Source organism: Piliocolobus tephrosceles, chromosome 1 (assembly GCF_002776525.5).
Source record: "Piliocolobus tephrosceles isolate RC106 chromosome 1, ASM277652v3, whole genome shotgun sequence".
NCBI classification, from domain to species: Eukaryota; Metazoa; Chordata; class Mammalia; order Primates; family Cercopithecidae; genus Piliocolobus; species Piliocolobus tephrosceles.
The window spans coordinates 130,087,492-130,101,995 of record NC_045434.1 but is presented as its reverse complement, the minus strand read 5'-3'; the positions used below and the strand labels follow the sequence as shown (position 1 = coordinate 130,101,995).

At 43.8% G+C, this 14,504-nt stretch overlaps 1 pseudogene; it reads left to right on the top strand.

The window, feature by feature from the left end:
- The first annotated feature begins 14,057 nt into the window (after positions 1 to 14,057).
- On the top strand, positions 14,058 to 14,213 carry LOC116418740 (annotated as a pseudogene).
- Positions 14,214 to 14,504: the final 291 nt, after the last annotated feature.

Below are 14,504 nucleotides of genomic sequence, written 5' to 3'. Positions count from 1 at the left end.
GGCATGGGGGGGTTTCCTCCTCAAGCACACCACCAGCAGAGAGAGGGTGTCTCTGTTCTCATTTCTAGGACCAGGAAACTAGTTTTAAATGCCATCATTCCAACAGGAATACAAGCGTGACTTTGGGCCCAAACTGGAACCTTTAGGCTGGCATTTCTCCCCTTATAAAACTCAACCATTGCTTGCAGCCTACTTCATGTGCTGGATTATTGCATGAGTCTGTAGAGTGCTTCAAAGCATTTTTTTTTTTTTTTTTTTTTTTGAGACAGAGTTTTGCTCTTGTTGCCCACGCTAGAGTGCAATGGTGTGATCTCAGCTGACTGCAACCTCCGCCTCCTGGGTTCAAGCAATTCTCCTGCCTCAGCCTCCAGAGTAGCTAGGATTACAGGCCTGCACCACCACACCCGACTAATTTTGTATTTTTAGTAGAGACAGGGTTTCTCCATGTTGGTCAGGCTGGTCTCGAACTCCCAATCTCAGGTGATCCGCCCACCTTGGCCTCCCAAAGTGCTAGGATTACAGGCATGAGCCACTGTGTCTGGCCACTTCAAAGCACTTTTGAAAATAGACACTGTTTGCAAACAGTCAAATAGAGTCTCAAATACAGACTGTTTTCAAACAGTGTGGTGGCTTTGTAAGGTGTCAACTGGGCCACAATGAAGCCAAGTCTCAGAATTCCCTTTCCTCTATGGTTCTCCAAGTGAGATTTGGAAGGCAAAGTTGAGGCAGCAGCCATTTTTGTGTTCGAAAGGTGTATAGGTACCAGGTACCCCGGCAGCTCATGTATGTTGTTAAGTATCTCCTAGCCTACCTTGTTGGCATGGCACTCCGGCTCCTGCCAGTTCCCTCCTTCAGCCCCTCTGAGTCCTGGGCCGGGTATGTGTGCACCTCTGACAAAAGGTACCAGCTGCTTCCGCAAGTCACCCACATCCTCAAGGCTGGAGATGGTGAAACAGAATGGGAGTACCAGTTGTTCTTAATTGCTCTCCCTCATTGCACATTCAGTTCTCCTTTCCCTCTGGCCTACAACAACTTCAGTCCCAACACCAGATGCAGAGACAACAGTCTGCCATCAGGTCCCACAATTGCTTAAGGCCTAATCCACATTTTTAAAAAATAATCTTACTCTGTTTCATTCATGATGATTCCCCACTTTTCTGATTGAGCCCTGCCTCATACAATGTACAGAGCCAGGCCACCATGATAGACTTGGAAGGATAATGTGAGTAAATGACAGCTAATCATGTCCAACCCCAATTTTAGTCATTAGTTTGTTGTCTGTTTCTCAGTGGAGGCTTTCTGGAAGAGTGCTGCTGACCAGTTGATAAATTGACTACTTTTAGTACACTATGTTCGTATTTCCTCTTCTCCCTTTATCCACTGTAGTTATTCCACATAATTTCCACTGCCCTGAGATCAAGGCCAACCCATGCAAACTCCTATACCTCAAAACCTCCTTGCGTTTTCACCCATATTCTTTCCTTCACACATTTAAGCAGAAACGATTTTCCCTTTCCCATGCTCACCTCTCTTCCTGGGACATTGGCCCAACTCCTCTCCCTCATTCCTATTTTCTTCATTTTTCTTTTTTTTTTTTTTTTTTGAGACGGAGTCTCGCTCTGTCGCTCTGTCGCCCGGGCTGGAGTGCAGTGGCCGGATCTCAGCTCACTGCAAGCTCCGCCTCCCGGGTTTAGGCCATTCTCCCGCCTCAGCCTCCCGAGTAGCTGGGACTACAGGCGCCCGCCACCTCGCCCGGCTAGTTTTTTGTATTTTTTAGTAGAGACGGGGTTTCACAGTGTTAGCCAGGATGGTCTCGATCTCCTGACCTCGTGATCCGCCCGTCTCGGCCTCCCAAAGTGCTGGGATTACAGGCTTGAGCCACCGCATCCGGCCTTTTTCTTCATTTTTCTTTCTCTCTTACTTTATTCTCTTGCTTTCCAAAGAATCTTTCCCTCTGTCTTCAAACATATTCAGGTCATGTATTTTATTTTATTTATTTTATTTTATTTTTTTGAGATGGAGTTTTGCTCTTGTTGCCCAGGCTGGAGTGCAGTGGTACAATCTTGGCTCACTGCGACCTCCACCTCCTGGGTTCAAGCGATTCTCCTGCCTCAGCCTCCTGGGTAGCTGGGATTACAGGTGCACACCACCAACCCTAACTCATATTTTGTATTTTCAATAGAGACGGGGTTTCACCATGTTGGCCAGGCTGGTCTCGAACTCCTGACCAGGTGATCCGCCTGCCTCGGCCTCCCAAAGTGCTGGAATTAGAGGCGTGAGCCACTACACCGGTCCATGTATTTTATTTTTAAGAGCACCTTTCTTTAACCATTAGTCCTTCAAACTGCCATCATATCTCTGCCTTCCATCAAACTTCCTTAAAGGGAGACTGTTGCCTTCATCTTCCCACTGCCTGAATCCCTACCTTCTAAGCCAGGGGTTCTCAGGCTTAGCTGCACATGGGAATTCCCTGGAGCCAGGACCCACCTCCAGATGCTTTGATGGAGTTGCTGGAGAGTGTGTCCTAGGCTAGGGGATCCTGCCCTCCCACATACTTGCAAATCCAATGCTCCTGATGGGAGAAGGGACAACTTACTAAGTCTCAAGCAAGTTAAGAAAGCTCAGAGGAAAAGTGGGCATATTTGCTTACTTAAAATTTGTTTCTTTTTTTTTTTTTTGAGATGGAGTCTCACTCTGTCGCCCAGGCTGGAGTGCAGTGGCACATTCTCAGCTCACTGCAAGCTCTGCCTTCCAGGTTCATGCCATTCTCCTGCCTCAGCCTCTCGAGTAGCTGGGACTACAGGCGCCCACCACCATGCCTGGCTCATTTTTTGTATTTTTAGTAGAGACAGGGTTTCACCTGTTAGCCAGGATGGTCTCGATCTCCTGACCTCGTGATCTGTCTGCCTCGGCCTCCCAAAGTGCTGGGATTACAGGCGTGAGCCACCATGCCTGGCGCCTACTTAAAAATTTTAAAACTTCCAGGTAAATAAATTATTTTCCTGTTAAATTAATGAACACATTTTATGTATTAGTACCCAACGCTGGTGAAAACAAGTTTCTCATTCATTGCTAACGACCGAGTAACTAGGTATAATTCCTTGGCAAAACAATTTAGCAAACTATCCAGGGCCATAAAAATGTACATACTATTTAACTCATTATTTCTACTTCTGGAAATCTATCCTAAGGAAGTAATTCAAATGCTGAAATATAACTAAAGTCCTCAAAACGCTGATTGCAGTATTATTTACAATAGTGAAAAATTGGAAACAACCTAAAAAAACAAAAGGGGAATGATAAATGTATTTATCATTTAGTGCATTTAGTGGTTAGAATATTAAGGTATAAATGAAAAGATAATTATGAAGACTATAGCATGAAAAAATGCTTATGATATGATAAGTGGGAAAAAAAGCAGTACATGTAATTATTGATATAATGTAGAAGGAAAGTTGGTAAAGACAAATCAAGCCTAGCTTAAACTATGTGGCTTTTCAAACGTCACAATCTCACATTTTAATAAATACTAAGTATTAACTTGGGAATTTGGGCAAATAGGCTTAGACCTTTTTTTAAAAACCTCTTCCAGCCCTTTATAGATTTTTAGTTTTAACTTTAGTTGACTTTTCCAAATACATTTGAAAACAAGATTAGCAAGCTAGTTTTGTCCTGATAGCACTGTGCTCCCCTAAGCTTGAGTCTTATAAACATGGCTCAAGATGATAACACAATTCTCTTCAATCTTATCCCTTTTTAGGGAAGCTGCTCTCATTTTTCCCAGCTGGAAGATTTGTGGAAGACATTTGACTTTATGCTCTTGTTTCAGTTTCATCAGTAACACAATTTCTGCAGTGGATTGTGTTTTCCTTGTGGCAAAAGGAAGAAATTCAGGCTCACAGTTAAATGCTAATTCTAGAAAGCAACCCTGAGGGACATTATTCTCAGCATTTCCTGAATTCCTTGGTATAATAATGGATGGTCATTGTGTTTTGGGGTCCCCATTTGGACTTGGGGGTAGAGGACAAAAATTAAATGAAGCTCAGAAATCATCCCTGAATGATAGAAACGAATCACACGGTGAAATAGAACACACAAGTGACTGGGAATACAAAGAAGGCCAGTGAGATTTCTTTTTTGTTTGTTTGTTTTGAGATGGAATCTCGCTCTGTTGCCAGGCTGGAGTGCAGTGACGCGATCTCGGCTCACTGCAGTCTCTGCCTCCCAGGTTCAAGGGATTCTCCTGCCTCAGCTTCCCGAGTAGCTAGGATTATAGGCACGGGCAACCACGCCCAGCTAATTTTTGTATTTCTGGTAGGGATGGGGTTTCACCATGTTGGCCAGGATGGTCTCCAACTCCTGATCCTGTGAGCCACCCGCCTAGGCCTCCGAAAGTGCTGAGGTTATTTGTGAACCACCGTACCCGTCCAAGATTTTTTAAAAATCAAGAAAGGTGGAGGAGAGGCTTGTAGCACAATATAGACTGGACACCTCAGACTTCTGAAAGGCACACATGGAGGTCTTTCTCCCGTGTGGATTTTTGCCAGTCATGGTCACTATTTGCCATCCTTTTCCACGGAGGACTGAGCTGAATGCAAGTCCTGTTATAAGCACAGGCTTGTTCTGAGTTAGTGCTTCATTGAGAGAAAATGAGCATGTAAAGCTTCGAGAACAGGGACCAGTTGGTGTCACAGTGAAATACAGCACAGGCTCCACTCAGGGCTTCATTCAAAGCAAGGTGAATGTTGTATTCTGTTGGGACAACACTTTATTCTCTGAAGGACAATGAAGTGACCACCCCCTGCTTTTACATGTGTGCTTATACCTGTTTGCAGAGACAGGTTTGTAAAGCATCCTTGCTAGAAAATGCACGCTTTTACTCTCTGGCTGAAAATATCTTACGAGTAGATGCTCAAAAAGCACAAGATTTATATTTTCCATTTTATTTGTAAAAGTCCTAACTTGTCTGCAGGCTTGATTCCTTTAAAGCCTGCTGTACTTTTCTTCGGAAACCTACATTTGTGGACAAAGGCATCGTTAATTCCCCAGAGCCCAAAGTCCAATTTGAGTCCAACAATATGGAATTTTAAAAGCTCAAATTTTGTTTTCTTGAGTGATCTAGGATTTTTCACCTGCTGTTGGTTTTTCCTCAGAAGACTCAAGGGTAGGTGTGTGAGACATGGACCAGAATCAAAGTACTATGCAGTGTTTTAAAAAGAGCAAAACTCTGTGGAAACATACTTGTTTGTCACAGTACCATTTGGAAGTCTTTTGTACAAAGGACAGCAATGCATTTATGTTGCATTTGGGGATAGCACAGATAGAATTTGAAATAAATTGCAGTGATATATAGTGCACCACTTTCTACTTCAAATTGCAGAAGGACTTACATGAAATTCATAATGTACTATAAATGCAGCCTCATGAACATCCTTTCTGCACACAGTCCCTTCCTGCCAGGTGTGCTCTAGAGACATAGTACAGTGGGATGGACTGCGGAGCAGCTGCCGCAACTCCAGCCAATTAGAAGAAACTGCTGACTCATGCAAAAGTCTGAGGCAAGTTTCTGCAGTAAATGAAGAGGCGCATTGGAGATATTAGAAGGCAGGCAACATTGACTTTTCTATCCAGTGTTGACCCCCACTTCCCAAGGTGAGGTTCTTTTGGGCCTGGTAGCCCCTCCGGGCTAGAGGTCAACACTGACACTGTGTTTACACTTGGAATACAGTGAAGGGACTGGCAGGAAAACCACTGAGAAACATTAATGATGCAAGACTGGTATTGCAGAAGGAAACTAAGGCAGTGATCTGCAAAAATCTAACATGGAACTCCATCTCAGCCAGGTTTCGAAAACCTGGGTATTCTCTTTTTCGAAGTTGAAAGTCACTTTTTAGGAGGTAAGTGCAAACCTGGTTGTGTCGGTGGATTGCAGCAGGATCTAATTTGAGCACGGTTCTGGGAATCCAGACTCTGTGAAGTCCTTTCTGGCTGTGCTAAAAACCCACTGCAGGAGTTTGGGAGAGTTGCCTGATTTCTCTGTGCCCTACTTTACATGGTGGGGAAGGGACACACTAGGGCATCATCAAAGGCTTAAGATAATAAAAATTTTCCTTGACCTTTTAAAGAGATTGCATCAATGAAAACACATAACTAGAGGAAAGTGATATCAGTGATGTAGACTTCACTTGGAAAATATAGTACATTAAAAAAAATTAGACAGTGTTTCCTTTATCTTCTCAAGATGCTTATCTTCCACACAGCGGAGAACAAAGTTTCTAAAACACCCATCAAATCATTCTGCTTCCCTGATTAAAGTCCCTCACTGGCTGCCTGTTGCTTACACAATGCGGTTTGGATTCCTTGGCTCTGCAGCCAAGGCCCTCTGTGATTCGGTGCTGCCCACCTCTCTAGTGTCAACCCTCACCCTCCTTCCATGCGCCTCCTCCCCAAGGAGCTCCCGAAGGCTGTGCTCAAAGGGATGGGAGGGGCCCCACTGCCATGGTCACAGTGAAGATGCATCAAAAGACAGAGGCGGTAAACAGCCTCCTGAGACCATCCACCCAAGGCCACCTTCGAAGAAACTCAGAAGACCGTGTCCTTCGCCACCCTGTACAAGAGTTCTACTAAGACTCAGGCTTTCTCCACTGATCTTCTGTGGATGTTTGCTCTTCATCTCTCCTCCCCCTCCCTGTTCTTGACCCAAGGTTTGCTGGAAGTACTCTGATGTTGCACATTATCTGTCAGCAAGGTTTACTGAGAACTCCAGTCCCGGCAACCACAAATGGCACAGACTTATCTGTACAGAGCCTGAAATACCTAGAAATGGGTAATATGAGCTATGAAATGAAACAGAGACCCAGGCTGCAGGCAGATTGCCGAGGGCAGAGATATACAGAGGTTCTAGGTAACCGTGGCTTGGAGGTGGCTCCAGTTCTGCATCCCTGTCCTCGGCCCGTGCAGCTGCCACATTTTCTAGTGTTTGCTTTCTGAACTAGGGGCCATTTTGCTCATCTTACCTCAGGGCACCTATTGAATCATCTTGCTGGTTCTGCCCTTTTAAGTGTTAGGTTCACCATGAACACAACTCAACTGTCCTGTTGCCCTTGACCTCCAATTGCCCGTGACTTCCACTTGCCCTAGATAGGGGTGAAGGCACCTTATCAGGTCAACCAAAGAGTAGCCATGTCTGCCTTCCCCTCAGATCAGGTGGACAAGTGAATCAAAAAACTATATGATTACAGCAGTCTTACTCTGAGCAGGCACCAGGCCAGCCTTTTACTTTTGTTACTGCCCTTTTTTGGTGGAGTTGTGGGGTGGGATGGGGGATGGAGTCTTGCTCTGTCTCCCAGGCTGGAGTGCAGTGGCGCGATCTCAGCTCACTACAACCTCCGCCTCATGATTCAAGCAATTCTCCTGCCTCAGCCTCCTGAGTAGTTAGGACTACAGGCATCCACCACAACGCCTAGCTAATATTTTTTTGTATTTTTGGTAGGGACGAGTTTTACCATGTTCGCCAGGCTGGTCTTGAACTCCTGGCTTCAAGTGATCTGCTTGCCTCGGCCTTCCAAAGTGCTGGGATTATAGGTGTGAGCCACTGCACCTGGCCTTGTTACTGCTTTTCCTGCTTTCCCTCATCCTCCGATGAAGGTGTTATCATCCCCGTTTTTCAGATGTGGAAGCTGACACTTAGAGAGGTTCAGTAACTAGCCCAAAGTCATAGCTAGAAGGAGATGAGACTGGGATTCCAACCCAGTCCAATCCAGTTCTGATTCCAAAAACTGCTCTCTTCTATTATACTAATCATTACATTGTGTTTAATATGGATTAGATACTCTTCTAAGCACTTTACAGGCTGGGACCTAAAATGGGGTGTTCCAATAAACCTGTAGTAAGTCAAAAAATGCAAGTACACCTAACCTATTGACATCACAGCTTAGCTTAGCCTACCTTAAACATGCTCAGAACACTTACAGTAGCCTACAATTGGACACAATTATGGAACATAAAGCATCTTTTATAATCATTAAACTAAAAAATTTATAATCATTAAAAATCAAAAATTCAGGATTGAAAGTTCAGTTTGTACTGAATGAGTGTCACTTTTGCACCATCACAGAGCCAAGAAATTTTAAGTCAGGGACTACCAGTATTTATAACTCACTTCAACCTCGCAACATCTGTAGGAGGCAGGAACAATTATCTCCATCTTCCAGAGGAAAATCTAAGGCCCAGAGAGTTTAAGCAACTTGCTTCATGTCGCACAGCTGGTAAGGGGCCTGGACAGGATCAGCCTGGCAGCCTAGATCCAGAGACTATGCTCCTCACTGCTGTGAGGCACAATCTCCCCATGCTTCAGCCTCCTGAGGTATTGGCACAACCACCACTTCTGGAGCGCCTCCCTTGGGTAGGCACAGCACGAAGGCACTGCAGGAAGAATGTAAAGTGCATACATGTCCTTGAACTCGAGGAGCTTACAAAGTCCAACTGAAGTGTCGGGAGCGGGGTGGCAGTTGTGGGGACGGGCAAGAGGCCTTTACAAAGGCATGCTGAGGGGCATGTCTACCCTGCTTCTCCAGGTTTACTTCTAAAAACCATAACAGAGTTCCTTTTTGGAAATCTTTACAATGTACAGACCTCTATGCTGTCAGGGGCGGCTGAGAAATAGCAAAACCCTGTCTTTGGCTTTATCTCCTTAGATAGAGGAGAAATCCACAGTTATGTGAGATCGAAGGAGAGCCAAGCTTTGACACTGTCCAGCTCTGCCTGCAGAGAAAGGCAGCGGCCGGAGCAGAGGCTGACCATGGAAGCTTGACCGAAGGCTGCTCAGCAGCAAACAAGACAGCCAGATGCCTCTGGCAATGCCTGACCTCCCCCAGGCAGCTTGAAGGCTTTGCCTAGGCATCTATCAATCTCTTCAGTCACTCTGGGCGAAGGGGCAGAGGCAAGGTCTGGGGGCTCCTTGGGCTATGGACACCGGTTTCTGCATCTGTTCTCCCTGGGGTTCTCTCAGACACTCCCTGGCTCACAGTGCAAGCTCAGTTAAGAAAGCAAACACTGGTGCCAGACAGACTGAGTGGGAATCTAGCTAAGAGGCCTGGGGCATGCCCATGGTTATGTTGTCTATAAAACGGGGCTAACACCAGTTCCTATCTCAGAAGGCCATTGTGAGGAATAAACACAGTAATATGTAATCTAAAATACGGGTCTGGCACATAGCTCCATGATGGTGCTCCATCAATGTTAGCTATTATTAAAATTCTAAAACCCAAGACAACTGTTAACATTTTTCTGAATCCCTCTGTCCCTTCTCTAAGTTCTGGGCTTATACAGTATTTTAGAGAAAGAGAGAGAGAGAGATCTCTGCTATGACACTGATCCTACTGAATTGTAATTACATCTCTCTGTCTCTTCCACTAGTTCATGACTTTCATCTGAGGGCTGGACCTTACTCATGTGTATCCAGCACGGTTACTGCCGTATCAGAGGCACTGCCAGTACTGGCTAAAGTAACTGATGAAAGGGAGTCCTATCCCTGTCCTGCCTTAGAGACCCAACAAGCCTCCTCACACTACCATCCCTCAGGTTGTAACTAGAGGCCTGGACAGATGTGTCTGCTGTTCTAGGTAATGGGATTTCCTCTGAAGACCCTCTTTGTTACCACATGGGCCTTTATCCAGCAGCGGGACACAAGTAAGGGAACAGATAGGGACTCAGACCCTGAGCCAAGTTTCCAGACTGGGCCAGTAGATGTGTGGATTCTTACTTCCTTTGCCTTCTGACTGTTCGGCCTTCCTAAGTTCTCTATATGGCAGTAGCTTCCTAAATTAGTCCCTTACATTTTTCCCCTCTCCTCTAATTTCTTCTGAACACCAGTGCTTCTCAAAGTTTAACAGGCACACAAATCACCTGGGGATCTTGTTTAAATGCAGAGTCTGATTGGGCTGGACTGGGATGAGGCCACAGTGCTGCTTTTTTACCAAGCCCCTGGGAGATGCAGATGCCGTTGGTCCTCATTCGATAGCTTGAGTAGCAAGACAGGACACCACTGCCAGGATGATCTCCTAACACGGAACTGTGATCACATCACTTTAGTGGATTTGAACAGACCCTTCACCAAAAGAGATATAAAGATGGCAAATAAACACATGAAAAGATACTCGACATCATTAAGGAAATGCAAGTTAAGGCCACAATGACATTCCACCACACACAGAATAGCTAAAATTAAAAATTACAATACGGGCACCTCAGAGATATGCAGGGTTCAGTTACCACCACGACAAAGTGAATATCACACACACAAAAAAAGTCACATGAATTTTTTTGGTTTCACAGAGCATATAAAAGTTATGTTTACTCTATACTGTAGTCTACTAAGTTTACAAGAGCATTATGTCTTAAAAAATATATGTATCTTAATTTTAAAATACTTTATTGCTGCAAAATGCTAACAATCACCCGAGCCTTCAGCGAGTTCTCATCTTTTTTGCTGGTGGAGTGTCTTGCCTCAGTGTTGATGGCTGCTGACTCATCAGGGGAGTGGTTGCTGAAAGTTGAAGTGGCCATGGCAATTTCTTAAAGATAACAACGAGGTTTCCCACATCGACTGACTCTTCCTTTCATGAACATCTTCCCTGCAGCATTAGATGCTATTTGATAGCATTTTACTCACAGTAGAACTTCTTTCAAAATTGGAGTCAGTCTTCTCAAACCCTGCCACTGTTTTATCAACTAAGTTGATAGAATATTCTAAATTTTTTGTTGTCATTTTAACAATATTCATGGCATCTTCAACAGGAGTAGGTTCTATCTCAAGAAACCACTTTTTTACTCATCTCTAAGAAGCAACTTCTCATCTGTTCAACTTTGATCATGAGATTGGAGGAATTCAGTCACACCTTCAGGCTCCACTTCTAATTCTTTTCCTATTTCTACCACATCTGCAGTGACTTCCTCCACTGGCTTCTCGAACCCCTCAAAGTCATCCATCAGGGCTGGAATCAACTTCTTTCAGACTCATATTGATGCTAATATTTTGACCTCTGATGAATCACAAATGTTCTTAATGTCATCTAGAATGGCGAATCCTTTCCAGAAGATTTTCCATGTACTTCCAGATCCCTCAGAGGAATCACTGTGTGTGGCAGCTACAGCCTTATGAAATGTATTTCTTTCTTTTTTTTTTTTTTATGAAATGTATTTCTTAAATAATAAGACTTAAAAGTCCAAATTACTCCTGATTCATGGGCTGCAGAATGGATGTTGTGTTGGCAGGCATGAAAACAACATCAGCCTCCTTGTACATTTCCACTCAGAGCTCTTGGGTGACAGGTGCATTGTCAAACAGCAGTAATATTTTAAAAAGAATCTTCTTTTATGAGCAATAGGTTTCAACAGTGGGCTTAGAATATTCAATAAACCATGCTGGAAACAGATGTGTTGTCATCCAGGCTTTGTTGTTCCACTTATAGAGCACACGTTAGCAAAAGTCTAAGGGCCCTAGGATTTCTGGAATGGTGAATGAGCATTGGCCTCACCTTAAAGTCATCAACTGTATTAACCCTTATCAAGAGAGTCAGCCTATCCTTTGAAGCTTTGAAGCCAGGCATTGACTTTGCCTCTCTAGCTATGAAAGCCGTAGATGGCATCTTCTTCCAATATAAGCCTGTTTCATCTACACTAAAATTCTGTTGTGTAGTGCAGCCACCTTCATTTATGATCTTTGCTAGATCTTCTGGATAACTTGCTGCAGCTTCTACATCAGGACTTGCTACTTCACCTTGCACTTTTATGTGATGGAGATGGCTTCTTTCCTTAAACCTTGTGAACCTACCTCTACTAACCTCAAACTTTTCTTCTGCAGCTTCTTTCCTTCTCCCAGCCTTCACAGAATTGAAGAGAGTTAGGAGATTGTTTTGGATTAGGCTTTGGCCTAAGGGAATGTGGTGGCTGGTTTGATCTTTTATCCAGACCACTCAGATTTCTCCATATCAGCAATAAGGCTGTTTTGCTTTCTTATCATTTGTGTTCACTGGAGTAGCACTTTTAGTTTCCTTCAAAAACGTTTTCTTTGCAATCACAACTTGGTTAATTGGTTAATTAGTGCAAGAGGCCTAGCTTTCAGCCTAGTTCAGCTTTCAACATGTCTCATTCACTAAGCTTAATCAATTCTAGCTTTTAATTTAAAGTGAGAGATGTGTGACCCTTCCTTTCACTTGAACACTTAGGAGCCATTGTAGGGTTATTAACTGGCCTAATATAAAAACTGTTGTGTCTCAAGGAATAGGGAGGCCTGAGGAGAGGGAGAGAGATGGAGGAACAGCAAGTCAATGGAGCAGTTAGACACACATGACATTTATTGATTAAGTTCACCATCTTATAGGTGGGTGGTTTGTGGTATATCAAAACAATTACGGTAGTAACATCAAAGATCGCTGATCACAGATTAAGATAACATATATAATAATAATGAAAATGTTTGAAATATTGTGAGAATTACCAAGCTGTGACACAGAGACCAGAAGTGAGCACTTGCTGTTGGAAAAATGGCACCAATAGACTTGCTCAATGTGGGGTTGCTGCAGATCTTCAACAAGTAAAAAGCACAGTATTTGTGAAGCACGATAAAACAATGCACAATAAAACCAGGTGTGCCTCTGCTAAGTGCTGGTGAGGATGTGTATAATTAGAACTTTCAAATACTACATCTACTTTGGAAAATAGTTTGGTGGGTTTCTTTTATTTATTTATTTTTTTTTAGACAGAATCTTGCTCTGACGCCAGGGTGGAATGCAGCGGTGCTGCACCCTCCACCTCCTGGGTTCAAGCAATTCCCCTCCTTCAGCCTCCCCAGTAGCTGGGACTACGACGCATGCCACCACGTCTGGCTAATATTTTTTGTATTTTAGTTGAGACGGGGTTTCTCCATGTTGGTCAGACTGGTCTCGAACGCCTGACCTCAGGTCATCCACCCGCCTTGGCCTCCCAAAGTGCTGGGATTACAGGTGTGAGCCACTACATCTGTCCGGTAGGCTTCTTTTTAAAATAAAGTTGAACATACATTTATAAACCCTTATTCAACCCAACAATCTTACTCTTGTTTATTTGGGAATTTACCCAAGTGAATTGAAAACTTATGATCACACAAAAACCTGTACATGAATGTTGATGATAGATTTCTTTATAATCATCCCAATATGGAGATAGCCCAAATGCCCTTCAACTGGTGAATGGATAAACGATGGATATATCCACACAATAGAATACTACTTAACAAGGAAAGTGGCAGACTCTTGACACACACAAAAACATAGATGAATCTCAAATGTGTTATTCTAAGTGAAAGAAACCACATTTAAAAAGCTGCTTCCTATGTGATTCCATGTATAGGACATTCTGTAACAGGGAAGACTCTAGAGATGGACAGCAGATTGGTGTGTTGTTGCTGCTGTTGTTGTTGTTGTTTTGAGATGGAGTTTCGCTCTGTCACCCAGGCTGGAATGCAATGGCACGATCTTGGCTCACTGCAACCTCTGCCTCCAGGGTTCAAGGATTCTCCTGCCTCAGCCTCCTGAGTAGCTGGGATTATAGGCGTCCACCACCACGCCCAGCTAGTTTTTCGTATTTTTAGTAGAGACAGGGTTTCACCATATTGGTCAGGCTGATCTTGAACTCCTGATCTCAGGTGATCCATCCACTTTGGCCTCCCAAAGTGCTGGGATTACAGGCATTAGCCACCGAGCTTGGCCACATCGGTAGTTTTGAGGGGCTAGTGTGGGGAGAAAGGTTGACTACAGAAGCATAAACAAACGTGACACGTTGGAAACATCCTACAGGTTGACTGTGTTGGTGTTTACATGAATACATACATTGGCCAAAGCTCATAGAATGCTAAAAAGGATGCATTTTACTGCATGTAAATTGTACTTCAAAAACAATAATGAGTTCTGTGCCCAGTGGCTCGTGCCTGAATCCCAGTGCTTTGGAAGGCTGAGGAAGAGAGAGCACTCTCTTCCTGTCTCCGCCATTGTGCTGTGTGCTTGACTCCGTTTCTCGCCATGTCTTCTCACAAGACTTTCAGGATTAAGCAGTTCCTGGTCAGCAAACAAAAGCAAAATCATCCTATTCCCCAGTGGATTCGGATGAAAACTGGTAATAAAATCAGGTACAACTCCAACAGAAGACATTGGAGACGAACCAAGCTAGGTCTATGAGGAATTGCACATGAGATGGCACACAAATTTATGCTGTCTGAAGGTCACAATCACGTTACCATATCAAGCTGGAAATGTCACCATTATCTGGAGAGTTCGACATGTTTTACTCTCTGAATCTGTTACAAACACATTGATTGGCTGGGTTCAGTAATAAATATGTCAGGCCTTTCATTAAAAAAAAAAGAAGTTTGATACCAGCCTGCCAACATAGACTTTGTCTTTACAAAAAACATGCGTGCACATGCACGAGAGAGAGACCAATGACAACAAAACCACTAACCAAAAAAC